We start from the raw sequence: 27,814 nt of genomic DNA, 5'->3' as shown, positions 1-27,814 counted from the left end.
ATAAAATAAAATAAAATAAAATAAAATAAAATAAAATAAAATAAAATGGTAACCTTCTGTTTGCCCACAGAAAGACATTTATTTGAGTATTCAGCTGTTTCAGTGCAAGTCATCAACCTGGCTTCCCGGTAAAATAAAGAACTGTTTTCATGGAACTGATACTATCTTGGACAAGTACGTTCAGTTCACATTTATTATGATTCTAATTTGAGTACATCTAAAAGAAAGATTAGTTGATGCTTCTGCTAAAAATTTAAAGTTTATAGATGCTGTGAGGTGTAACACTGATGAAGCAGCTACTAGTGTGAAATCAAGAGAAGCCTCGGTGATTTACTGTACTCCTAGCACTATCACAAAAAAAAAAAAAAAAAAATCCATAAAAAAAAATAAAAGTAAGCACGGAATTGACCCTATGCTGACAGAACTAAGAAGTAGGACTAAGAAGTAGGCCTACAGATGCTGCAGCTACACGTGCATTTTATTAGAACATTAACACTGTTCTAACCATTTGATCACCTAACAAAGTTGCATTTGTTGGTTTCTTACCTCCTCTTTCCTGCTTCTCCTCAAATCCCCAGAAGACAGAAGAGATCATTGACAAAACCACCAAAGGCTAGCAAACTCCATCATCAATATCACTTCTTTCTCCCTTCTCCCCGTCTGTCTCTCTTCTCTGTCTCTCTCCCTATTCTTCTCCATGTCTTCGTCTCCCTCCGCCTCTCTCTCCCTCCCTCCCCTCCCTCTTCTTTTTGCAATAAGTAGGCAGAAACCTTGTTTCTCAAAGGCAGGTAGAAAGACCTGCAGACACCCAAGAATAAAAAACAATCCCAAAGCTGAGAATCAGCAGGAAACAGAAGAGGACATAGAAGGGGTTATACGAATTTGCCGGGCTGCCAGAAGACGATGTTTGATCTTGAATGACAGTTCTGAGTTTTATCCCTAAATTTGCCTTCAGCTAAAGCAGTTGATTACGATAAAAGGACAAGGAAGAGAAGCAGTAAGTGATAGTATAATGGTGTTCAGAAAATGCAGAATCTTCATTCAGCAATAAGTGGAAGTATGACAGCATCTGCTGAGAGGAAAACAAGGGAAAGGAAGGAGGTGCGAGGCAACTTGTGTGGTAGGTAAGTCAAAGAAGCCCCAGTTTCACGTACCTTTTTGGTGGTTAAGTAGAGAAAGACAGCAAACATCTCAGTTTCAGTAGGGGAAAAGCATTTTCAGGGGATGTGAAAATATGTATTAATCCAATAATAAGAATCTGATCCTTCTGAAATCTGTAACAAGGATCCAATGTGCTACTCATTTTATTTTATAACAAATATTTGTTGGCCAGTTTGGGACAACAAAGAAGACACTTTTCTGGTGTCTACTGCCTCTCTCAACATTTCATGCTTTTTTCTCCTTACTTTGACCAAAAAAAAATAATAATAATAATCTTCACATGCAGGCAAAAAAGCCAACATGCCAAGACTCAGGAAGAAGTACATTGCCTTTGCTCTTTTTCTAGTCTCGTGACTAACTGCGGCAGGGAAAAGTAACATACTGATAACTCACCAAAAACGCTTGTTCATGATGCACTCCGTATAGCAAGAGAATTAAGTGAGAGGGTCAGAAACAAAATTATAGGTTTTTGGTACAGCAACTTTCCCAAGTCAGGAATAGCTGCTACTACTATGAATGAGAAAGACACCTCTTCCTTAGGAAGGAGGGACTTCAGTGACCTATGTTTAGGCATGGAAGTCATAACTAACTGTGGGCACTTGCCAAAGAAAATGCATTACAAACTACAGCGGCTGTTCTGATGAAAAATATGCACTATTACTGTTTCCCTGCCACAGCCAAACCTCAGTTAGAGAAAGAGGCATTGACAGCTGAAACTCTGCTCTTTCAAAATGAGATGTCAGTCCCATAATAAACACAACATAGAATTGTAGATCTTATTTCACTGATGGAAATGTTATTTCCACTATTAATGTTTAGGATATTAAGAGTAAGAAATAAACCCTTTCATTTTGATTCTATTACGATACACACTTTTGAAATAATTTGGCTGTTGTCGTTATCTCTGGACAGCTCCCTCTGTCAAGCAACCGTGCTGTTCAGAATGCATTTCGCATCTTATCTTACATCAAACTACAGGCCTTGAATACATCCCCTCTGTATTCTGAAGAGAGAAAAGTAACATTTTTTTCAGGTAGATCTTTATAGAGGTTCTCATCATGTTCTCCATCCTCAATCATTTTGTATGCAAGGTGCTTCTCATCCTCACCCCAACAGTTGTGTTTAAGGGGCATTAACACAATGCCTATATATCTGCAGCATCCTTCATCCTACTGCAGATTTCCAGAGTGCAAGGCTTGGACCCTAGCAATATACACTGACACAAAATAAGTACCACAAAAGGCTTGTTACTTTTAATCACTTTGATGGAAAAAGCATTATAGATGTCCATTCACCTCCTGGTAAAAGAAAAATCAGAAAAAGCTATCTTTCAACAGCACAGACAGTCTCCTTCCTTTCCTTGTCTCCTCCCTACTGCTTACCAGGACAAGAGCCTACTTCTAATTCTACACAGCAGTTATGCACTGTCCAATGAGCATTCGCACTCCTCTGCATCTTTCACATTTTCATTTTTCTTTGTTATTTTCACATAGTCAGAGGGCACGGGTATCAGCAATCAAATCAAAAAGTTGCATCTACACAGACTTTTAGGTGCATTTCATAAAATAGCAAACATAAGAATTGTTGTAAGGGCTTGGCTTGCAAAATAAGAATAGGCAATTCCAGAGACCACGTTGCTGGGGGTGAAGAGTTTCCCCTGCCTTGGAAATCCAGTCCACACGCTACATCAGAACTGATCTGCAATCTCCACCTATTATTATTATTATTATTACCTATTATTGATTGTACAAGGAAAAAAAATACTATGTAGCATTTATTTAAGATATAAAAAATAACCAGCAAACAGATCTTAGTATTTCACAGTTTAAAGTATACCACCCTTATTTTTGGTCTTATTTGAAATTAATGACCACCATACCTTATTCATGCCTAGCCAAAGGTTCACAGAGACTATTTGAGACCACCGTTAAAAATGTTGGAAGCAGGAAAAACAGAAAAACAACTCTCCCAGCATTTTTTTTTAGAAGTCTGATCATGCCCATAAGCAGAATCCTCCAGCTATGGAAGAAAACAGAACAGTAGAGTTCACTGGCAGGCAACAGAGAGCTTGCAAGCTAGCTGCATCCCCCCTCCAAATCACTCACATCCCATAGCGAAGTTCCTCTGGGTGGGACCCAGAGGAAGCAGCGTTGCCTCCTGCCTGCTCCCCACTCCTAGATACCTGCCTAGGTCTCGTGCTTAGATGCATCTGTATTTCGATGCCCAGCACGTATCATGATGGGGGCTGGCCACCTTGCTTCCACCTCCTCTGCCGTCAGGTGAAAGAACCACATCTGTGCAGGCAGGCTGAGAAATAGATAGAAGTGACACAAAGGAAATCATCCTTCAGCACGTGTCTGATAGACATCTATATTCCATGTAGAGAAACACGTTGAGAGATGCCAAAAAGAGAATTTATTATCCTTCTGGTTTGCACACACAATTCTGGGATAATCTGGTCCAAGAAAAGCAGCATTTAGGTTTTCGCTTCCCAGGTTGAGCTAGATTCTGTGTGGATCCATTCCCCTGCCTGTGCTACAGGCCACTCCATTCATCCATCACTCTAAATACAGTCAGCACTGAATAAGTCACTTTTACACCAATGCAGCTCTCTCCTGTTCAGAGGCTTTTCTTACAAAAAAAAACCCTCCTACCATACACCAAATTAGTTAAATTTTACTCTTAGTTGTATTTTGAAAGTGCCTTGTGGTTTGGGCCAACTACCTGAAACACAACATTTCTTTGCCTATCACTACATCAAGTCAATACCTAACTAACTTGGGGAGTGGAGAAGGGACTTGGAAAAGAAGAAAGCTACATACAGGTTTTCTTAGTAACTTTACTAAAGTGTAATTACTTTAACTAAAGGTTACAGTGAGTTTTAGTAGCCAGTAACACATTGCCCTCACATCACTTTCAAGTATTCAGCAACAATTTGTTTTTCAAAAAAATGAACAAAAATACCCTTCTAATGCCTTTTCATGTTTTCTGTGTGAAAGCTCTCCTGAGATTAAGACACAGTAGAATGTTGGCTATATCTAAGTTCACGTGTAGGGAGTTTTCCTTAACCATCTCTTCTTCCACAGCATTGTCTCCTTCATTCAACCACCATAAAAGCACTGCAGATTTTTGATCTCCAACCCTCTTCATTTATCCCTATTCTCCTAGTCTCATCATTTACATGTTAACACCCTGCATTCACAGCCCTCTTCCAACATCCAATTCTTCTTAAAAAGTCACTTAGAAGATCCTGATTTTTATTTAAGCAACTGAATGTCAGCCCTAATCTCCTCCTTACACTATTTATAAATAGTTAACCTCAATTTTCAGCAGCAAGAGCAGAACCAGGCTGACATGACATACATTCCTCTCAACTCGGTGATGAAAATTAAACACAAACCCCAAGTACTTTTGAAAATACTACCAAAAACATTTTATAGATAAGGAAAGGTCAGACAGGACAGGTTTTAAAGGTCAGAACTTTTAAGGACTGTAAGCTCTGATGGCCAAGGCTCCCTGCTTTTCACTACCTGAAGGAGTCTTCCACTCAACCTTAGGAACGATTCACAAGAAACTGATTTAAATCTCATATTGACTTAGTTTTTGGTATCTTACACATTGACTTCATGGTACTGATCATTACACATTAGAGACAGGACTGAGATATTTCAATGTTAATTATTATTACTATAATTATTAATATTGCAATGTTAATTATTACTTTTTATTTACAGTACTTCTGCCTCATGAATTTAAAGTTTCATTATCAAACTCATGAGTTTGATAATACTTTTATTACTGTCTTGTCCTTAAGAATTCATGTCTGGCCCTTTATCTGAAAACTATATGCATCTTTTAATTGAGTTAAAGTAGTTTTAATTGGAAACAGTAATAAAGATTCTTCTCTTTCCTTATAACTTGCCTACATTAATATATTATTTTCCACCTCAGAGGCAAAGTTCAAAGTTAATAAGTTGACACGGCTCACTTACAGGAATTATTGATCCTGAACAATAGAGGCAGTTTTTATAATCATACATTTGAAGACTGCAATATGCCATCAGGAATATTCAGTGCAGAACTGTGACTAAAGACCAGCTTATGGACATCTTTGAGGTCCTTTTGCTGGCCGAAGGTGCTCCCGAAGTCACAGCTATCAGCAAGGCTCCAACAGCTGGCACCTCGGTGACTGCTACCAGGCCTTTTTCAACAGTACTTCTTCCAGTGATGAAACTCACTGCCCAGGGCTGCCATATCATTCACTTGAATACTGGATTTCCCATACAGGTTGCTTTGATTGTGGCAGAACAGTAGACAGACTAACGTCGATAAGAAGCACAAACAGTGTAGCACCTCCAAACAAAACAAAATGTACTCTGGTTCTCTTGTTCAGACACACTGAATCCATTTTTCAAACATTTCTGGTTAATTGCATTATTCTTACAAGCTCACATCATTTGGAGCAAAGTGAGTTAAGCTCTCCCTATTTTTATATTCCGTGTTCCTATCTCTCACATCTTCCCTACTATGCACACTGCATGATGTGCTGACTTAGTATAGTCCTTTAAAGAAGTTTGCCTAATATTAATTCAAACTTGACTGATTTTTGGAAAGGGTCAATGTACTCATTACAGGTTGTTCTATTCACAATGCTGTGGTCTTTATCTGCCCCTTGGGACTCGTTACCTGCATTTATGCAACTGTGAACACATTTACAATGTGCATTCTTTATGAGACTTAAAGCCCTGATCAAACAAGGACAAACTTTGTTCCAAGTCATCCAAATAACAATCAATGAAACTAAATATGAACATGACGTTAGGAGTATACCTAACTCTCCTCCTCTTCCCCTCAAAGAGTACAGCATAATCCCAGAACAGAAAAAAAAAAAAAAGAAAAAAAAAAAACTTTTATTCAATTACAGAACAATATTTGAAGCCCGTTTTGCCCTTAACTGCCTCTAAGAAAGAAAAGAAATGCAATTGCTGGCATAACTGTGTCATATAATAAAAGGAACAGCAAGTTTATTACCTGAAAGGGACTCGCTAGCTATACCAGCAAAGGAATTGATTTATTCTCTAAAGGGATAACATACTTAAATGCAATTACATCTTGATGGTGCTTAAAACAGTAGTGAAAAACAGAGAAAATTTATTCAACCTCCTTACATCTGAAAAAAAAAAAAAAGGAGGGGCAACTGTTCACAGAATAGTACCATAATCGAGTTGAAAATATCAAAAATAACAATGCATCTTTACAGTACTACATCTACAGCACACTGAAGCCTAGTATCTGTCACAGACACTTTGAAAAGTGTCAGTTCTCGGTTTTGCTTAAGTACTTGAATGTAGTGTTCTGCAGGACCAACTTCTAAATTATGAAATCTGAATTTGAAAGGAACAAACTTCCAAGTAAAAGACCAGATTTAACAAACACGTGTATTTCTGAAAACATCGAATCACAGTATGGATTTACACATGAAGTTTGGTTGCTGACTACAGTTTGTTCACTGCATTTTATATTCCATTTGCGGTGTGTGACACCTTCCCTTTATCTTAGTTAGCATTTATATTAAGTGTGAAAATAAACAAAAAATAAATCGGACAGACAAGAAATTAAGTTCTAAAACAATGCAATTGTAACCATCAGTGGTATACAATCCTGATGAGTTGTTTTTTAAAACTGATACAAATATTGGCTGATACTAGACCATCCTAAGCAAGAGTTATTTTCTCTACAGAGAATGTCTACAAACTAAAGATCATAGAAAAAAAATAAAAATAATTTAATTCAGAGCTATCTACCTTATAAAATGAAAATAATATTGTATGTATGTACAAATATATCATATTCAATAATATTTCATGTATGTATAGTAATAACGTATTGAGGTCTTTTCACAAAATTGTTGCACCAGATGCTTTAATAAATAGCTACTTCCAATTTTCATTTAGCAAATGTGCATTTGCTGAAACCTGTTATAGATATATTTTACTACTTTAATATACTTTCAACTACAGTAATTTTGTTTTAGAAATATATGAAATTTTAAAAAGAAAGAAATTCAGCTTAAAGCCCTGCAGAATAAAGCAAATGAAAAAAGCTGAACTATTCAGAATTGCAGATATTCAAATATTTTTACAAAAAATGTTGCGTTGAGTTCTAAGACAAAAATTTTTCAAAATTCATAGAAGCACTTGGGAGAGAAAAGTAAAATTTCTGTAAGAATTTGAGCCACAAACACTGATTCACCAGAGGCTATGACCAGGACATAGAGACAAAACACAGTATGAACTGCTCCAGGGAGAAGTGACCACGGGATGAATGCTTTCACAATCCATTCAGGAAATGGAGAACGAGAAACTATGTGGATGAAAGAGAAGAATTTACAAAGCAGGTAGCTTGAAAGATGAATTTGAAAGACAAAGTTGTATTTTTTGAAAAAGCATTAATCAAGAAAAAGTAAAAGCTTACTTGGAAGAAAGGAGTAAAGAGCCATTTATTTTTTCAGTTGGTTACTTGCTTACTAGTATTTTTCATAGCAACTGTAGTTGAATATGTGAAACCAGTTAATACAAACCATTGATTACAGGTACTTTTTAAAAGAGTAGTAAATAATTTAGAAGCCTAAACCTGACTCAAGCTTGGGTTCTCACACACCAATCAATTTAGAAAAATGAATCAAGGTGTTTTTTCACATTAACGCCTGTCTTCATGTCTATATTTCAGGGTATATCTAATCTAAATGGGATCTGACAGAAGGATCCATCAATGCCACAGAAAAAATGACAAAATGTTACAGTCCCCCTAAACAGAGAAAATAAGTGATCTGTTAAGGGATAGCACTATACAATAAAAGGTTTGCTGCCACATTGCCAAGCCATCATATCTTATCTTCCCCTTATCAAGCCTCTACTAAATGTTATGTATGAATATCTGAAGCAGCCACTTCATTTCTAAAGGAAGTACCTTGACTCAAGTCCGGGAGATACAGAGTTTATTTTAAAATTTCATATTCATACACCAGGATAGTGAACAGTGTCACACAATCCAGAAGAAGGGACCATTCTAAATCACAATTTCAAAAAGTTCAACATCTTTAACAGCCAGAAATTTTGACTACCTCATCTGTTTCACACCACAGAATCACAGAATCACAGAATAGTCTAGGTTGGAAGAGACCTCCAAGATCATCGAGTCCAACCTCCTACCTAACACTAACAAGTCCTCCACTAGACCATATCCCTAAGCTCTACATCTAAATGTCTTTTAAAGACCTCCAGGGATGGTGACTCAACCACTTCCCTGGGCAGCCTATTCCAGTGACTAACAACCCGTTCAAGTAAAGAAGTTCTTCCTAATATCCAAACCTAAACCTCCCCTGGCGCAACTTGAGCCCATTCCCCCTCGTCCTGTCACCAGGCACGTGGGAGAACAGACCAACCCCCACCTCGCTACAGCCTCCTTTAAGGTACCTGTGGAGTACAATAAGGTCGCCCCTGAGGCTCCAATAAGGTCGCCCCTGAGCCTCAGGCTGAACAATCCCAGCTCCCTCAGCCGCTCCTCGTAAGAGTTGTTCTCCAGACCCTTCACCAGCTTTGTTGCCCTTTTCTGGACTCACTCAAGCACCTCAGTGTCCTTCCTGTAGTGCGGAGCCCAAAACTGAACACAGTACTCGAGGTGCGGCCTCACCAGAGCTGAGTACAGGGGGACCTGTAGCACTGTACCACATGGATACCACTGTACCACAGGGGGACCTGTATCCTGTACCACATGAATATCACTGTACGGTGATATCTATGTTCATGCAGTTCACAGGAAGGGACAGGACTTATGTTATTGGTTCCTCAGCCCTAATTATCATATTGTCCTTCCTACTATCGTAGGTGCAGTAACCTCTGGTGGTTGCACTTTGGGGGCTTTCTGATGAAGGCTCATAGTTTTCTTCATCTTGTACTTCTTTCCACTTGCACATGCTCAGTTATTGTTTAACTGCTTCTCACTTTTGATCTTTTACAAACTCAGCTAACTTAATTGTTTTAAGCTCTGCTTTGGGTGCCATTCTCACTACAGCATTGTCTCACTTTGGTCAGGTGACCTCTGTCAGTGCTGCCCTCAGGGGCACCCCCAGACCCTGGGGATGTCACCCTATGGCCTCACAAAAGGTGGCTGGCTGTAAGTGCCCTGAGCGGGGTGCCTGCATCCAGTCCGGCTGGTGGTACTCGAGAGCTCGAGGTGCTACGGCTGGAAGGAGAGAGAGAGAGGCAGAGGTGCTGCACGAGGCACACACAAAGCCATTCTTGTTGCAGGCAACATCGAGGTCCTTCGGTAATGTTCTCAAATCTACAGACATCTATGTGCCTCATCTGTCCTAAGCCTGGTCTTGCCAAGTAGAACCTATCAAAGCAGATTTGCCATTCTAACAGCAACGTTTGCAATCCATACACAGAATAATTACTGCTACAGTACTCTAGACAACTTGGTTGAACCTAGAAAGCTAATGTCTATTTGCTGCTAGAATATTTTCTTGCTGGTTCTAAATGCGGTCGTCCTGCTGGTGTCACGCGAGGCGTCGAGATCCAGCCAGTGACACGTGCGGCATCAAGGTCCTGCCGGCAACTGGCGAGGCAAGCGAGGTGCTGAGGACCGCAGGCTAAGCGCCTTGCACCAGGGCAGGCAGCCTCCCGCACAGGACGACCATCTCCACGTTGCGGCAGCCACAGGCACCATGAGCCGGCGGCCACAGCATGAGCAGCCAGAGGAGGCCCCCAGGGACGAGACATGCCCCATCTGCCTGGGCCGTCTGTCCAACCCAGCACGCGTCGACCCCTGTGGGCACTGCTTCTGCCTGGAATGCGTCCATCGCTGGGCTGCCGAAGGAGACACCTGCCCGCTGTGCCGCGGGCACATCATTGCCATCGTGCGCCTGGCCCGACAACCCCGCAGAAGGTTCCAGCGCAACCCGCGGCTGGGGCGGTGGCAGCAGCAGCGGCAGAGGAGCCCCTCCAACCACCGCTCCCAGGCGCAGGGAGCGCAGCCGCTCCACGGAACGCCAACTTCACAGGAGCTTCTCCTGGCACGCGGGGCAGACCGGGCGCAGACTGCCACCGTCCCCGCAGGACGCCAACCCCGGGGACGCAGCCTGGCTGCACAGGGTCCAGCAGGAGCAGCCGGGGGCCGGGGACCACGCGGGCCGCCAGGCCGGACCCCCCGCCTGAGCAGGCAGCCGGGCCTCACCTGGGGAAGGGCTGGGGGTGGCAGCCCCAATTACCCCAGGAATAATAAATTACCACTTTTCCACCCTGCAAAACCTCTGCCTGCACTTATTCCTGCATTGGTCAGCTGGGGGAAGTGGGGGGGGAACTGAACACAGCCCTCTCCCGCTGCCCATGCCACCAATTGGTTTGGGGATGTCTGCTCCTGATGGGGAGTGGCTGCGGGTGGCGGGTCCCCGAGTGAGACTTGAGGGTGAGAAGTCATTTGGGGATGAGAAGTCGTCATGGGAATGGGAAAGTGGTGGGGGCGGGAGCAGCCACAAAGGTGTCCTGGCCTGACTGGGAAAAAGGCTGACAGCAAGTCTCCTAAAAGCCTGCCAGAAGAGAATGCCTGCCAGCTGGGGAACCGGGCCTGGCAACCTGGAGCGTCCCTGGAAGGCGCTGCTGGCCTCCTGCAGGTGCAGCCTAAGGGTACCTAAGAACCAGAGACTGCCTGAAGATACCACCACCAAGGACAAAGGCAAGGAACTACAAGAGCAACGGGCTGTCTGAGAAGGAGGAACGGCTCTGGGAAAGGTGCCGTTCTCACAGCCTAGGAAGCATCGATGTCTATTGGTTGTCTCAGGTGAAACACAGAAATTAGCAGCGGCTTTTGGCTGCTCTAAGGAGGCGGTGTCCTATGCCCTTCTCTGTCTCTCTTGCTAGAAATAGGACTCCTTTTTGACCCAAAATGGAGCGCCTTTCTCCCTCAGAGCTTCCTGTGCTGCACAAATTGTTCTTGCCAGGAAGGCTGGGCACTCCTCAAGAAGGAAATCTTAAAGGCTCAGGAGCGGTCCGTCCCCACATGCCCAAAGGCCAGCCGGCACGGAAGACTGGCCTGGCTGAACAGAGAGTTGTGGCTAGAGATTAGGAAAAAAAAAAAAAAAAAACGAGGGTTTATGATCTTTGGAAAAGGGGGCAGGCTGCTCAGAGGGATTATAAGGGTGTTGTAAGGATGTAGGGACAAAATTAGAAAAGCCAAAGCTCACCTGGAGCTCAGTCTGGCTACTGATGTTAAACATAAAAGAAAATGTTTTTATAAATACATTAACATGAAAAGGAGGACTAAGGAGAATCTCTGTCCTTTATTGGATGCGGAGGGAAACTTAGTCATGAGAGATGAGGAAAAGGCTGGCGGCTAGCAAATGTGACGCCCATCTACAAGAAGGGCCGGAGGGTTGACCCAGGAAACTGTAGGCCTGTCAGTTTGACCTCAGTGCCTGGGAAGCTCATGGAACAGATTATCTTGAGTGTCATCACATGGCACTTCCAGGGCCACCAGGCTCTCAGGCCCAGTCAGCATGGGTTTATGAAAGGCAAGTTCTGCTTGACTAACCTGATCGCCTTCTATGACAAAGTGACATGCTGGGTGGACGAGGGAAAGGCTGTGGATGTGGCTTCCCTTGACTTCAGTAAGGCTTTTGACACTGTTTCCAACAGCATTCTCCTCAAGAAACTGGCTGCTCTTGGCTTGGACTGGCCACATCTGCTCCATCCATGACACCGTATATGAAACGTTCAGAAGCCACTAGCAGTGTGTCCTTCAGCTTCATCAGGTATCTTCATAATCTCCAGACATAATCTCCTGCCCTAGGGCATTCTCCTGGACCCACACCAGAGGCCCAGCCTACAAACATGTTCTAGGTCCTTAGGGCTCTCAGACAAGTCCCCTGGATCTCACTGACTTCCCATGAGGTACTGAGGACGAACTATATTAAGTTTGTGTCTCTAGCTCCCAATTTTGTCAGCTGGGTGGAAAGAAAGTTCAAGGATAAAGCTCAGTTGGTTCTGCCCAGAGGTCAGGGGCTGTTTTAGGTATTTGCCAGACAAGCTGCCCAAGCAGCTAAGCCATGTGAGCTGAGAACCTAGGAAGTCAGATCTAGTCCTTCCCTGTCACCACCTTCCCGAGTCCCACTGTGAGGCCTGGAGCGCAGCTCTAGAAAGGCCAGTTCTGGCATGCCTGCTCTCTGCGGGAACTGCCTGTCTGCGGCTCAGCAGGCACCAAACTGCTTCAGAAATGCAAAACAGTAGAACTTCTTATACAGCAAGGCCTCCAGGCTTGATTTCAGACCAAACACAGCTGTCACACTTGAGGCACTGATATGTCAGCCCCCTCCTGCCTGGGTCTGGCTGGGACAGATCATCAAACGAAGCAGCTTTGCTATAAATAGAGAGAGTAACTACTGGGAGTTTCAAGTGTCCACTCCAGTCTGAAGGAGGGAGACTTGAATCAAGAGTGTCTGGGCCCACTTATCATTCATCTCAGTCTAGAAAGGCGTGAAACAAAAACGCGGCCTTACAGCACTGCTTCAAACCTGCTGTTCCTCTCCTGTCTCTAGGTTCCAATCCATAACGTATTTCACAGCCTTCAAAGTTGAAGATCACAACTGACCCCAGACACCTGTGTCCCCTGTATCTGAAATACACCAGCCATCATTTAAACCTACTCTCCTGGCCACGAGCAAGCAAAGGATCAGTATCATGTGTGAAGTTACGGACATGCAGAACAACCAGCGACCCAGGGAGCAGATTGTAAAGCAAAACTGCTTTTGAATGCGTTACACGAGTGGGACATGGTCAAATCTGGGTAACATGCTTCCCCACCTCATGGATCACTGGGCAATATTGCCAGCACCTTGCATGCCTGACAATGTTTGGGTATCTCGAGGAGCTGACAGAGCTGCAATAGATTATAACACAGGCCTGAGTATCCAGAGGACAAAGTTGTATATAATATACAGGGAAACTAGTCCTATAATCAACGGGAACTTCATCACAACTAAATTCAGACTCACAGTTTTGGAGTGGCATCAAACTTTTCACTGGACAGGAAGATGAATCCCAGCCTTTGTGAGCACTCACAGATGAAACTCTACGTGTTTAGACACAGTCACAACATCCCACTTATCTAAATAGTATTTGTGCCTTCTGCACAAAGTAATTAGAGGGTTATTGAAATCTGAATAAAATTATAAAGAAACAAACATTCTTTTTGCATGAATCACACAGAAAATGTCCTCCTCCTGCAACAGCAGATTCAGATTAACTGCATTTAACCATATTGTAGAGAGCAAAGTAGAGTTTAGCACTTTCTCTTAGATGTGAGGCCACAGTTTCTTCACAGCTAAAAAAGTATTGAAAGTGTCCTTCAGCTTCTTCACTTCAGTTATGAAGCTGACTTCAAATTGTCTCCAGTGCTTATGCATTCAAAACCATAATTACCTTCTGAGTAATATGAAAAAAGGGAAAACACATCCCATCCTATAACAAAATGGCAGATTTTACAGCCTTACAGAGAACGGAGGGCTCTTCTGTTGATCCCTTTTTTGTGTCAGGAATTATGCATTGAATATTAAATAAATTCTATTATATTATTGAGTTTATTTCCATTGGGACATGAAAGATCACTCTTGGGACATGAAAGATCACAGAATCACAGAATCACAGAACTGTAGGGGTTGGAAGGGACCTTGAAAGATCATCAGGTCCAACCCCCCTGCAAAGCAGAATCCTCAGAGCAGGCTGCCCAGGTAGGTGTCCAGACGGGCCTTGAATGTCTCCAGAGAAGGAGACTCCACAACCTCTCTAGGCAGCCTGTAAGTTTGCCCAAGTGTAATAGCATCTAAGGTTGGAGGACTAGGGAATGTTTAAATAGTGCAGCTACACTTCACCTTGAATGCTTCTTCAATGCTGTACATTTTCTTTAAAATGTGAATATCATTTTAATTTCCGAGTCATATTTTTGATATCTGGTCTAGGTTCCAAAAAACACCAGTGTGCCCAGATTTTGCAAGTTTTCTGGTATGTGTGACCACATTGCTCCCCGACCAAAGACATATCTATACTGAACACCAAGCCTGGTCCTAAAAAACAGTTTTGTTATTAGTTGTTATCCCCTTTCTGTCAAAGCATAATTTGTAGTGCTTTGGATCATCAGTAGCAAGAAATCTAAAGAATAATGATTCCTCATTAGGACTACTTTCTCTCAGAAAGGATTGGTAATGAGGCAGCTTGTTCTCATGTATTTCTGTCTCCAATCAAACTGCCATCAGGGAAGTACAGTGTAAAGGTTTCCTCCCTCACCCTACCCCACACTTCATGCAGCCAAAATACTACTAATTTAGGTGACTCTTTCCAATTAAAAGCTCAGGATCAAAATGGAGTGGGCCTTCAGAAATTCCAGGATCAGGCTTTGCTATTATTTGATGCCATTGCCTATCCAGGTATAAGGTACTCAGCTCTGTACATCTTATATATTTGCAGCATATGATGGGAATATGGGAATTTTACCAATGACAAAAATGCAGTGACTTTTTTTTTCTTTGAGACCCAATTCAATGTTTAACTGATTTGCTACAGATCTGTGAAAGGTTCTTTTTACCCCTGCAGTATGTAAGGTGTTGGTATGACTCTTGATATGACTCTAGACCAAGCGAGTGTGGTGGAGAGAAATTAAAAAAAAAAAAAAAATGAAACTCAGGAACAAACCCAAAATACCGTGCAATGAGGAACAGTTCTGTAGAGACCTCTTCTTGCAGTTTCTAGAGTGAGTTTGGAGGCAGGATGGAGATGAAGAATTCTTTGATTGCATATTCACTTCCTATTCCTCCTAGGTGATACCTCCCTGGCAGTAATGTTGGTTGGCTCTGAGTATTTTCTAGTTGTCACCAACCACTGTGATCTAGATTAATCTAGTCACTTGTTGCAGCCTTTATATCCATTCCAAAGCCTCCATTTTCTTCCAGGAAACATTCACTCCCATTCAAATAGATTTTACTGTTTTTATTCTTACATACAATTCTTAGAACGAAACTCGTTTTCTCCCTTTACTACAGAATTGCAATAAAATCAGTAAAACTTCTATTAATTTTGGCATGCATTGCAAAAGAAAAAAAAAAAAATCAATGTTAAGTGAAATGACAGCTTTCCAATTTATTACCATCAGGAAATGGGCACCACAGCAATAAACAAACTTGTAGTTACTAAAACAAAGAGCTTCCTCATCTATTCCAGAGGATAAAAATAAAATATTTTTCATTCTCTAAAACTTCCCTTTATTTCTTCTGGCATCATTACTCTTAGTTTGTAAGCAATAAATGTTGTAAAGATGGATGGAGAACGAAACATATCTGGTTGCAAGTACCATTTGTTATGTAACATTAATGCTTACTGCCTTAAACTTTATCTATGTTTATAATTCTAGTGATGGCATAGCCAACACTACACTGTCCTACAGTAAACCTACAGAATTCAGATGTAGATCACAATTCACAACAGCAACACTATGATTAGTACTTTTCATGAGAAAAGGTGAAGCTTCTGTACTCCTATATTATATAATAAAGTTTTTAATACATAATAAAACGGGTGAACTGATTATTCACATTAATCAATTAGCTACATCTTTATTATTAGTTTCTGACAAAAGCTCTCTGATGTAAAAGGGAAATTTTATTTAAACAGTGCTTATTTTTCAGAAACTTAAATTTTACAGGAAAATTTCCACCAAATTTACATTATGCTTCAGATTTTTACAATTACCCTAAGTATGAAAATCCAATTACTGATAGAATTCTGAGGTCTGGATGACTACACTAAATTAGATGGAATTTAGTATAATTAGACTGAATCTCTAGCTAACACATTTTCAACCTGATACATGTCAAATTCTGACTTTTATTTACCTTGATGTGTGTCAGTAATATCAACTCCATTAATATCAGTATAGCTAATTATTCCTTTGCTCAACTGAAACAACAATATTAGTGGAAAAAGTCTGCAGACATGAGAATAATTGCTTGCATAAGAAAATCTGTTTTCAACATGAAAAGTCAGTGCCTTTGCTTTGATTTGTATGGGCATAGTGCATCGTTCACATCACTTCCCAATGTAAAACTTTAACAAAATAAAAAAAAAAAAAAAAAAAAAAAAGCAAGTATGAACAAAGTAAATTAAATAGATTAGACTTCAGTTCTGGCCTTGGCAATCTGTATATGCAGTTCCCCTTCACTTTAGAATATGACTAGACTCCATAAATGACGAATTTTGGTCCTTTTATCATCTCGATTTTAACACATCTAGAGCAGGAAGCTATGTAGTGTTCTCTATCACAAAGAAGAGCAATATAAAATCACAGTATACATATGACAGCAACAGGGACCCAAAGTGAAATACTTTAGCTTACAAATCACATAGCTAACCAATTTCATGCAAGAAAATCATCCTCCATCAGAGTAAGCAAGGAGAATTTAAAGTATTTTTTAATCTAGCTTCCTTCTCTTTTGATTATATTTCTGTAACCTTAAAATATAAGAAATAAGCCTTAACATTTTCTCTCCTGAAGTATTTACCCTGAAAACACTACAAAGGATACTTTTTTTTTTTCTTAATATGACAATAAATTGATTGCATCGCTTCATTATCTATACAGGAATGTATTTTGATCTTTCTGACATTTCTATGCACAAATCTTAAGTTATGGTCCAAACATCATCTGAAAAAGGAAGAGGCTCAGTTGTGTCTCCTGCCCCCTCTCCAAGCACAGACAGCAATACAAACATTCCACAACAACAAAAGGAGTGATGAGAAATGATGCATGCAGGTTTCACGGGGAAAAAACATCCCAGCAACTCTCCAGAATATAGAAGGCCGTTCTTAGAATACGTAAGTGGAGAGGGACCATTGCAGATGACAAGGGTCAGAAATGAAACCTGATTTTGCACTGCAAAGTCAATCAGCGCTTTCACGTTTCTCATACGCAATGTAAACAGACTGCATAAAAACTGCACTGAATTCTGAAAGCAGTTGTTTTGATACTTTACAGCCTGGAAAAAAAAAAAAAAAAAAAAGAAAAAAAAAAAAGGGATTTAATTTGTCAGGTGCCCAAGAAAGTCTCCCATGTATACCAGCACACCCCATTTGCATGTAATCAGAACACACTGAAGAAGCTACAAGCTTGTGTTTAGACAACAAGAAGAAAAAGTAGCGATGGAACAGACAGAATCATGCACACATGTTGATGTAGGGAAAATGGTCTTAAGAGTGCATTCCAAAATCCTTCACCATTATTTGAAGGTAGTAATTGACAAAAGATAGGAAAGACCAATCATCGTGAATTATTGTTATACATTTTTGTAGCTCACAGAATCTCAGAATGGCTGAGGTTAGAAGGGACCTCTGAAGATCATCTAGTCCAACCCCAACCCCACTGCTTTGGTGGTCTGTATAAATTAAATAATTTAGACATTAAATCATTTAGCGAATGACTATATCAGCAGTAAGTGCCTCTTCACTGCTGCTAGCTTCAGTCCCAGCTTTCATGCTCCCTGCCAGTTCTGCAGCCTTCCACAGTGCATGTCTTAAGTCAGTCTGGACCACGAACAGAGCTTTCAGCACCTCTCTGTTTTCTTACCTGTTTCTCCCCATACAAATACCCCTAAGAAAGATGAAAATTTTGTGTGCAAAGGTGACATCCTGACCTCATTATAGTCAACAGCAAAACTCCTCATCGGTAAGTAAAATCCTTGCCCTGTACAAGCGAAGTCCTAAGGCTGCCGTGTCCTGCTTAGCAAATCATTTAGAAGATGCCCCTTCCTATTGCCCTCTTTTGTAATGTGCCTAGTGATCTGAATGAGTATCAATGGCATACATTAGCATATGGGGGAAAAAAAGACTGGTTTATCAGCTCTAATTAGTGCTAAAAGGAGTCTCATCGCCCTAAAGGGCTGGTACTGCTCCAGCCACGAGCACCTCACTGAAATGCAGTAAAAACCCAGGCTTACACACCATTTCATCACATTAACCCCGCAGCTTCTTCTATAGTTTCTGTTGAAAGCTTCTTGACCAAAAAAGCAAATACTGACCTCATTTTCTAATCAAAGGGAAGCTCTGCACCCTCATTCCAAATGATTAAAAAGTAACAAGCAGCATTTTCGTACCAGGACTCTAACTTCTTTCTTTCATGGAAAAAAAAGGTAATAGCCAGACAGAGTGGGAGACAACACATATATGATGGCACACAATAAATAGAGACCCTTTATGTTCTTCCAGGCAACTTTGTGTAAGAAACCTGGATTTACTGAGAGCAGCTGAATATTCCCTTTGATGCTTACGTTATTCACAGATCTTGTTAAGAAACTAATATTTTTGAAATAGGAGAACTAACACCTCTGAAGGGTTTTACTCAGCTTATCTTCATCGCATTACGTTCGACAGTGCTCTGTACTATGTGCAAATCATCCACCTTCCAGCAACGAATGAGCACATGCAAGAGGAACAGACTGTTACACTGCTACCACAGGCTGTATCCATTTACAAACGAAACTACCTTCCTCTGCCTTGGACCTTCATTTGGTCTCCTCTCCAACTACTGACTGTCAGCTCTGCAGCCCAAAGGTTCAGGGTCCCAAACTGATGTCTTCACTCTGCTCCTGTTGATGAGATTGAACTCCAGGTGCCCTCGGCTCCCTACCTACTCGGATTTTTATGCTAAGGAAAACCAGGTACACAAAGGCCACATCTAGCTGGCAACCTCCAGCTAGATCCCCGTTGAGGATGATGCAGGTCAGCTGAATAGACCTAAACCACATTAAAGGACTTTATAAAATGGAACTACCATTCATCACAAAGGTTCTGTAAAGATTATTTTGTGATATGCAGATACTTGCAGTAAAGAGTAAGGAATTATTTCATTATCTCAGATAGGTTGCTGAATTATTTAATGCTCATGTTTTTGCTGTTTAGAGTTTGCAGTGATATGCTTATCACTCCCAGATGGTATGTTCTGTCTTAAAACAATTTAGAGGGGACTTGGGAAGATTACACCAGCTGCACTTCGAAAATTAAGAAATTCTTTCCTGCCCATTCTATTATTTTCTGCTGAATATGATAAAACTCCCTATTTTAATACCAGCTCCTACTCCTTAAGAGACCAAAACCCTAGATTCCACGTGTCCAAACACTGCGAAGCAAGCTGCAGCTCCTGGTGTGGACACTTGTCTTCCCCTGATCAGGACCACAGCAGCTTTCCTATCTTGTTTTCAGTTATGTCTGCAACAATCGATACATGTAAAAACTAAACAACTTAAACATACATGCAGTTCTAGCTGTTGAATATTATTTCATTTTATCTTGCTGATCTTCCTGTTTATAATATATTTTCATGAAATTATACACAGTATGTATTTATATCCTAAACAAAACAGCTTAGGTTATTAAAGCTTATTAATCAATAGGTTATTAATCAATATTGATTATACTGTCTATCAAAAGAGGAAACATGAAAGGTTGAAGTTGTACCTGTAGCTACTCTATATTGTCAGCAGTATGTACCCTCTATTTTTAAGCTATGTATGAACACCTAAATAGCTATAAATGAGGCAAAATGCCAGTAAGTTATACACTTAAAACACAAAATACAGTTACTATGTGCATGCTGCTTAATTTCCATTTGGAATTTAGTGTTTCAAAGTTTTGCCTTGGAAATCTTACTTTCATGCCAGCAGTTCACCCACCTCTTGTTAAAGCAAGGTTTCAGCTCAATACTTAGGCACACTAGAGACTTAATGACAAAGGTCAAAAACTCACGTAATTAGAGTTTTGTATGATTGAAACCCTAAACATAGGCTGTTGATGTCATTTTCTTCATACGTGGCTATAAAATAAAGATTTTAATACATGCAAGGTATGTTAGAGTAAAATTCTAATGTCACATTACTAAAATAACACGATTAAGGAACTTTTCTGATAAGAATTGTCAAATAAACTGTGTTTCTACTGTGTAAGGTGTAATAACAATTTCTACAAAGCACGTAATAGCTTGTATTAATTGTATGGTCTCAAGACAGTAGAGTTCTGCTCGGTGCCTTATTTGTACGTTTTCAAAATCTTGTGCTATTTAGCAATTGGTACATTTACCACCATGGAGTTTTAGGACCCCCCTGTACTCAAGCACTACACCTCATCGGGAATACTGCCCCCAGTTTTGGTGCTCCCAGTAAAAGACAGATGCTCGAGTCCAGCAGAAGCCACCACAAGAGTCAGGGGCTGGAGAAGCTACCCTGTGAGAAGATGCTGAGAGAACTGGGTTTGTTCAGCCTGGGGAAGAGACGGCTTTGGGAGGACCTATGAGCAGCCTGACAGTGTCTATGGGGTTACAGAGAACGTGGAGCCACGCTCTTCACAGACGTTCATGACAGAAGAACATGAGACAACAATCATAAGTCTTCAGAATATTTGCAGGTTAGGGACATTGTGATCCAGAACTGGTATTGCTATGCTTTCTAACCCCCGCTGTTTTTCTTCTATGAATTTTTCTAAATAGCTTTTGAACTCATGTTAACTGCATAGATTTCCTCACAATCTTTTCAACTTCCCATGAAACTATACAAATTTCCTCCTGATCTGTTCAAATTCCCTACTGCCTGTACCCACACATAATGCTGTTAGCACTGATTGGAGCAGTCTTCGATCAAGGCCTCATCGTAGCAACCTACCTGGCTGTTAAGCTTTGCATCTATTACTGTGTAACGCTAACCAGACATTCAAGTGACTTTCTCCTAATGTAAACTAAAAGTTGGAAAACAAGGTGCAAGAAAGTGATGGTGAAAAGGGGTGGCTCTCACACCAGCAGGAAACCTGACAACACTAGTGTCAGGGTTTGCAGGTACAAGGTCACGAGAACAACAGTAGAAGAACAGCAGAAAAAGAACGTGGAAAACCACTGCCGCAGCAGCTTCTGTGAAAACTTACAGAGCTCCAAGTGACAGGCAGAGTGCAGAGCTGCAAATGGAAGACCCTTATCAAACAGTTAAGGCACCTCAGACACTGTGCAGCACACCACCTACTTCATGAATAAGTTATGGCTCAAGTTTTCTCATACCTTGGATGCTCACAAGACTCTGACTTATTCTTCAGGATTGCCAGTTTCTCTGATGGATCTGCACTGCTTTTTCAAGACACTCTAGATTAGGCTTTCCAGGTTAAAACAGCACGGAAACAAAAGTTGGACTCATTCCGCCTGACTACAGAGGCTCATGCTTGCTTAGCCTGAGCTAGATAGGTGACTCAATTCTGAGCAAAGCCCCAGAGCCATCCGTTCTAGAGAAAGAGCACTCCACACCTGGAACAGAAATGAACTTTAAAACAAAGACCGAGTGCTTCAGAGAAGTCAAATGGTGACATACAGAATCCAGCACCTTCTACGTCAAGACTAAAGAACTGGGGGCACACAGAAGTACTATAAGCAGTCATCTTCTTATAGGCACTTCTGAGTTACCTTTGCTGAAGACTTTCATTTCTTTGAACAAAAAATAGTTTACAGCTATGCAATAACTGTGAAACCAAACTATTTTTATAGTTATTACACATTATAAAGAAACTTCAACAATGCATCATGATTTGCAGGAGATAAACATTTATATTTATATTGCAAAACACCACCACAAAGAAATTACTGGAAAATAGGAATAAATATTTGCTTCCTACTATCTGCCCGGTTCATAAACTACGTAACACATTGAATTAATGCCACAGACAAGTAAATATCTGAGCTTGAAGGCTGTATAACAAAACTTTTCAGTCTCGTTTCCTCATAAAGAAATTTCTGAGTCCCATAATTTCTTCTTGCCAATCTTGACTGTGTAAGAATACATAAACAGTAAAACTGAGCTCATCAAGCCACAGATCTGTTGAGCCCGGGGACTTGTGCCCAGATGCCCAACAGCAGATGAGTGAGGAGGCAGTGGTACCTCCCTGGAATATACTAAAGTCTTCACAATATTTGCAGGTTAGGGACATTCTGATCCAGAACTGTTACTGCTATGCTTTCTAACCCCTGCTATGTTTTTCTTCTATGATTTTTTCTAAATAGTTTCTGAGCTCACATTGGCATTTTGCATTGACAAACTTCTCTGGCAAAAAGTTACATAACTATGTTATAGAAAAATGGAAAAGTTTGGATACGTGCTCACAGGGAAGTTAGATCATACCTTAGAGTGGAAAGGATTTTAAGACGGACTCAAGGTATTAAAAGAGTATTTTTGTACAGAAGTTAAGCACTACCTCATTGAAATTTTTAAGTTGTTTGAAGAGGAAGATACAGAGTAGCATGTATTTACTTCATAGTACTATAAAGTTGCTATAATAAAGTCAACACTGGAACAGTCCCAGCCAGCAGGGGCCAAAGTTCACAATATAATGCATTCATTCCAGGTAAGTTACCGCAATCAAGAGACAAATTCTTCCATCACACATGATTATACTAATCCAAAAACTCAAAACCAAATGGAATAAATGAAAGGTGATTTCATCAATAGATGTTAGCTCTAAAATTGCCTTACTTACATATCAATTCCAGTAAACAGTCTAACCGTAAGTGATTCAGTAATGCAACCTTCTCCGAGAAAATGCTTACTCCTTCGGAAATCATTACTGAAACTTCAAAGCATGACAATATATTTTATCATGGAATAGTCCGATGTTCTGTCCCTAAGTGTGTTATCTGTTTTATTTTTAATACAACTCACTGAATGTAATACGCACCTTCCTACTTAAATGGAGCAACTGAAAGAATATTTTCTTGCACAGACTTGGAGACTGGGAAAATCTGATACATACCGATGCTTTTAACTTGAATTTCTATTGAAATTCATGTACACCATATGCATAGGGAATAGCATACAATTCTCAGCAAATCCAGCCCAAACCTCTTCTCTAAAAGGGAAAAAACCCTCACTCCTGAGAAACAATAAGCTCACTCAGCTTCATGATTCAGTTATGACTGTAAACCAGACGTACTTTGTATTGCAGCCTGTATACGCATACCCAAGATAGCTTTAAATTAGCTAGTTTGAATGTTGAGGAATATAAAACAATGGTAGTCTGCTAGGCTGTCTGGTCAATACGTGCTTAACGTACCATTTTGGAGATCACTCGGCTACATTCCAACTTTTTTGTCATTTCTCGTCAGTTGTAATAGTTTACATACAAAAAGATCTGCTTACTTTCAAAACTATGTCTCTCCTACCAAGCATTAGGCAAGTATGAAGAAACTACATTTAGTCACTCTCAATATTTATGGTAATTCATAGCAGGATTCATATCATTTTCATGATGGAAAAACCTGAATTTGATCGGTATTTTCAGATTATATTTTAAACAAATTATATTTTAACAGCAACTTCCATGGGAATATCTAGGGTAGCAAGACAAACAGATGAAAATTATTTTCTGCTTTAAATGTCTTCTAGAAAGTAGATAGGTTTTATAACGTAATCTCTTTTTAATGTTATATTTTTTCATGATAGAAGATATACCATTCTATTATAGCATTATTATTTTCTTGTGGTTTTGTTTTTTTGTGTTTTGTTTTGTGTGTTTTTTTTTCAAAGAGGAACGGCTGCACAAAATTAAGCATGTATTGGGACTTTAGTAGTCGGGACACTATTTCCTTTTTGTATTTGAACTGCTCTCAACACAGGAAGACAGAACCAAGCAGAAGATACAAAGATACACAACAGCTTACAAACTACTACTCCAGTTTCAGTACGCAGACTGTTCTTCATTTGTGGGGAAAAAAAAAAAAAAAAAGAGGTTAATGGAAAACCAAACACCACTGGTTTGAAAACTGGCATTTTAATGTCAGGTTGAAAATATTTGTGTGTATTAAACACAGACTTTAATACCGAAATGAAAAGCGATCTGACACTGAGAACGGTGTTTTGGGAAGGCTTAACTAACTATGGTGCTGCATTTGCATTAACGTGGTCACCACGTAGCATAATGGCATGGTTTCCTCTTTTAGGAATTCCCAGCTGACAATGCCAATTTCATACAAAGCAGAACTATTGCAATATTTATATGAAGAAACTGGCACCAGCACTAGGTAAACATGACTGACTCGCTTTCCTCTGGGGCCATGACATGTTTTTTTCCTAACATTTTGGGTCCAATCTCTGCCAGCATAATGAAAACGAGGTGTCAAAATAGTGCATAATTGTATCGTTGACTGTGGAAAGCTATATATAGTTGAGACTTATATATGTTATACATATAATGATGCAACTGGAGTAGTATGAGGGGATGGAACTGCCTTCCAAGAGCACTCTGGTCCTATGGCAGAAAACAAGCCTGCATTTCTCTCTGAACAAAGTGGGTGTTCTGGGTACAAAACAAACATGGGCAGAGGCCACCGACCCAGGAATGCACTGGACACGAGAGAAGAATTCAGAAACAATAAATAAAACAATAATTTCAAGTATCGAAAGATCTAGGGTAGCTGTTGGGGAACGGTGAGGGGGGAAGAGGGAGATGAGGGAGGGGAGACGGCAGAGGGAGTCAGGAGAGGGCGTCTGAAAAACCTTAATGTTGAAATACCTTCCTTTTTTGTTCATGGAGTTCTCGGCAAAGCGCACAGGCCTTTGTACGCCTGCAAATTATACCCTGAATAACTGTCACAAAACTATTCTTCTGTCACAGAGAAGAAATGTCATGGAACTAGAGCTGACAATGTGGAAAGATAAATATGCTTTAAATTCCTTGCTTTCCATGCCCGTGCTTATTCCGTGCTGTTTATGACAAAGATTCTCAACAGCTTTGGGGTTAGAAAAGCACATTCATGCATTTTCACGTGTCAAAAGGTCTCCACGATTCGCCTCAACACTTCATGCCCCGCGTCAGGCTTCTTTTAAACACTTCTTCCCTATTACACCCCCGTGCAGTTTAAGGATGTTCTCAGACCTCCTCAGAGCACTTCGAACTGCAAACTGCAGCGGGCTCGGGGTGAGTCTCTCAAAGAGAAACACGCATTCGGTGTGGTACAAGTAGCGTATTTCTATTTCCCTACACAGCCGATAAGCGCAACCGATTAACTAACGCCGTGTTCCACCGCAGACTAAACCCAGCCACCTCAGGCGAGCCACAGAACCCCCGACCGCCCCCCGACCACCCACCCCCGGCAGCTCCGGGGGGCACCGAGGGGCTGAGGGGAGCCGGGGCCGCCCCGCTCCCCGCCCGGCTACGGCCCCTCACGGCCGGGGCTGCCCGAGGAGACCGGCCCCGGCCGCGGCCCCGCCGGGGGAAGGCAGCCCGGGCACGGAGAGCCTCGCAACTTCCCCAAAGCCGCCCGAAGCGCCGCGGGCAAAGCCGGGGAGCGCCGGCCGGGGGGATCCCGGTGCCACTCACCTTCCCGCGCCGCCTCCTTCCTTATCTCTTCGCTCGCGGGCTGCAACTTCCAGCGCTTCCCCCTGCTGCCATCTTCCAGGGGAAAGGGGCGGCGAGGAAAAGTTGGCGGTGGCGGTGGGATCAGGGGGACATCGCCGTGCCGTGCCGGGGCAGGCAAGCGGGCGGGCGGGCAGGCAGGCAGGCAGGCAGGCAGGCGGGGCGGCGGCGGCGGCAGCTGGCGAGGGGCTGCGCGCTGCGATGGCAGCCCGTGGCGACACGGGGAGGATCGGCTAAAAATAGCCGCCCGGCAGCCGGAGGGGGGAGCCCGCCGGGATGCGCCGCGATCCCCAGCGCCGCCGCTGGGGGTCCGGGCTGGGCTAACGCCGCGGGGAGCCGGCGCTGGGGGCAGCGCCTCGGCTCCGGGGCTACCGGCAGGCGACTGGGCACCACGCCGGGGAAGGCGCGCTGTGGGGCGGCTGCACGGGGCGGGCGGGGGTCGGCCCCGCTGCGGCGGCGGTGGAGGAGGAGGCGGCCGGGCTCCGCCTGGGCTCTGCTCCCCCTGCGCCCCGGGGCTTCTGTGGCTTCCCTCTGAAGCAGTGACCGGTTTTGGGAGGTCTCCCGGTATCTCATGCCTCTCGGCAGCCTGCCCTTGCTGTCCGAAACTGCACCTGTGCCTCGCCCCGTGGCCTCGGCCCTCCCGTCAGGCACGGCAGAGGTGTGCAGGGAAGGGTGATGAGGCGCGGTGGCATGGTCTGGGCTGGCATCGTCCGTCCACTGGCTCCACCGTGTCTCGACAGGCGCCATATGGAGAAAGCTGGCATGTGTAGGCCAGGTGTGGTGGGTTTCAGCCCCTCGGGCGGTCATAGACTGACAGTATTGCACATTTCTGCAGTGCCACTCAACTGTGTTCTGTTTGACCTCTTGCTTTTGGGTCTTTTTACCGGTCTTGATGTTTCTTGATGTCTTCTACTCATGATGAGGATCCTCATCTTTCTGAGCCCACATTAGATCTCTTCTCTGGTAATAATTGACAGTCTCCAGAATTCCCTTTTTCTAATACCATTCCATATGGCATTTGAAGCGTTTTAGTCTATTTTGTATTACCTGCATTTATTTCTAATCTAAATTTATGGACGGATGTATTTTGGTGAGAGATAGGAGCCTCTCCATTTATTTGTCCCCTTCCAGGAAAAAGTTAGCTTCAATACAGTTTAGTTCTTGGAAACCTAAGCAAACCAAAAATTTGTTAGCTATCTTCCACAGAGGCTTTGGAATTTGTATTTGTATTTATATATTTCCACTTGCTACTATAGAAATTTCACAGTGTTTTACACAATGTTTTCAAATTTTTAAGACTGACTACATATTCTTTCCAATACAGTGCAATGTTAGGTGCAATGTCAGATGTTAGGTTTTCTGAAACAAATGCTTTAAACTGTTGTTTCCAAGAGTGGTGAAGAACTAGCTAAGACTAAAAGGTAAAGCTGGTGGCTAAAGAAGGGGATTTGGAGTTTGGGCCTGAATGTCATCGATTGCTCAAGGGACACAACAGATGAAAACTGCAATGTGGACCACAGTGCCTTTTGTGACCCTCAAAATAAGTCTCAGTTCTCAAAATTAGAAATAAATCTGCGACTGTGCGTATTTCAGCTTGGAGAGGAATCTCATTATTTTCCTTTGATTTGCATTTTAGCTTGGGGATCAGTTTTAAAGTTATTGCTAGATGTTGAGTCATGGAGCACCACATGACAGGTCTGGGTCCAAACTGGCTGATGAAATCACACCACACTGTCTCTCTGTCAAATGGATGCTCTTCAACCTGATACATACATTTATTTCATTATGTACTCTTGTCCTCTCTCTACGCAAAGGAAGCATAGGCATTATAATTATATTCTAGAGGAGTAGTCACTATTTTAATGCTTCATTGGAAACTCATGAACGTGAACTCAGGCTGGAAATGACAGGCTTCTCTGAGACAACTTCAAGTTTTGGTGACTGATGTGCTTGCCCTACTCAGTTCCACTCAGTGCTAAGTAATATAATGAAGTGTTGCACAGTAATATTCAGGGAGCCTTTATCTTGCTTTTGCTAGATCCAGTATTCCTATGCCATTCCTCCATTATCAACTCCTAATCCTACTGACCAAAAATGATTTATGGGTTTGACTGAATTGCTGGAGTGGATATGTGTAACTGTTTTTTCTATGTAGCGTTCCTCATTTTATCACTGTCTTTCTG

At 41.8% G+C, this 27,814-nt stretch overlaps 1 protein-coding gene across 2 annotated transcripts in view; it reads right to left on the bottom strand.

The window, feature by feature from the left end:
• The window catches only part of HDAC9 (histone deacetylase 9), a 489,684-nt gene extending 463,770 nt beyond the window's left edge, over positions 1-25,914 (bottom strand). The window contains exon 1 of one of the 2 annotated variants that reach the window (XM_035316621.1): positions 25,596-25,914. The gene's annotated coding sequence lies outside the window, so the exon portion shown is untranslated. The remainder of the gene's footprint in view (positions 1-25,595) is intronic. The other variant, XM_035316620.1, reaches the window with a different exon arrangement.
• Between the last annotated feature and the right edge of the window lie 1,900 nt (positions 25,915-27,814).

The sequence above is a fragment of the Oxyura jamaicensis genome, chromosome 2, assembly GCF_011077185.1.
Source record: "Oxyura jamaicensis isolate SHBP4307 breed ruddy duck chromosome 2, BPBGC_Ojam_1.0, whole genome shotgun sequence".
NCBI classification, from domain to species: domain Eukaryota; kingdom Metazoa; phylum Chordata; class Aves; order Anseriformes; family Anatidae; genus Oxyura; species Oxyura jamaicensis.
The sequence above is the reverse complement of the archived record's forward strand: the minus strand, read 5'-3'. Positions and strand labels throughout refer to the sequence as shown.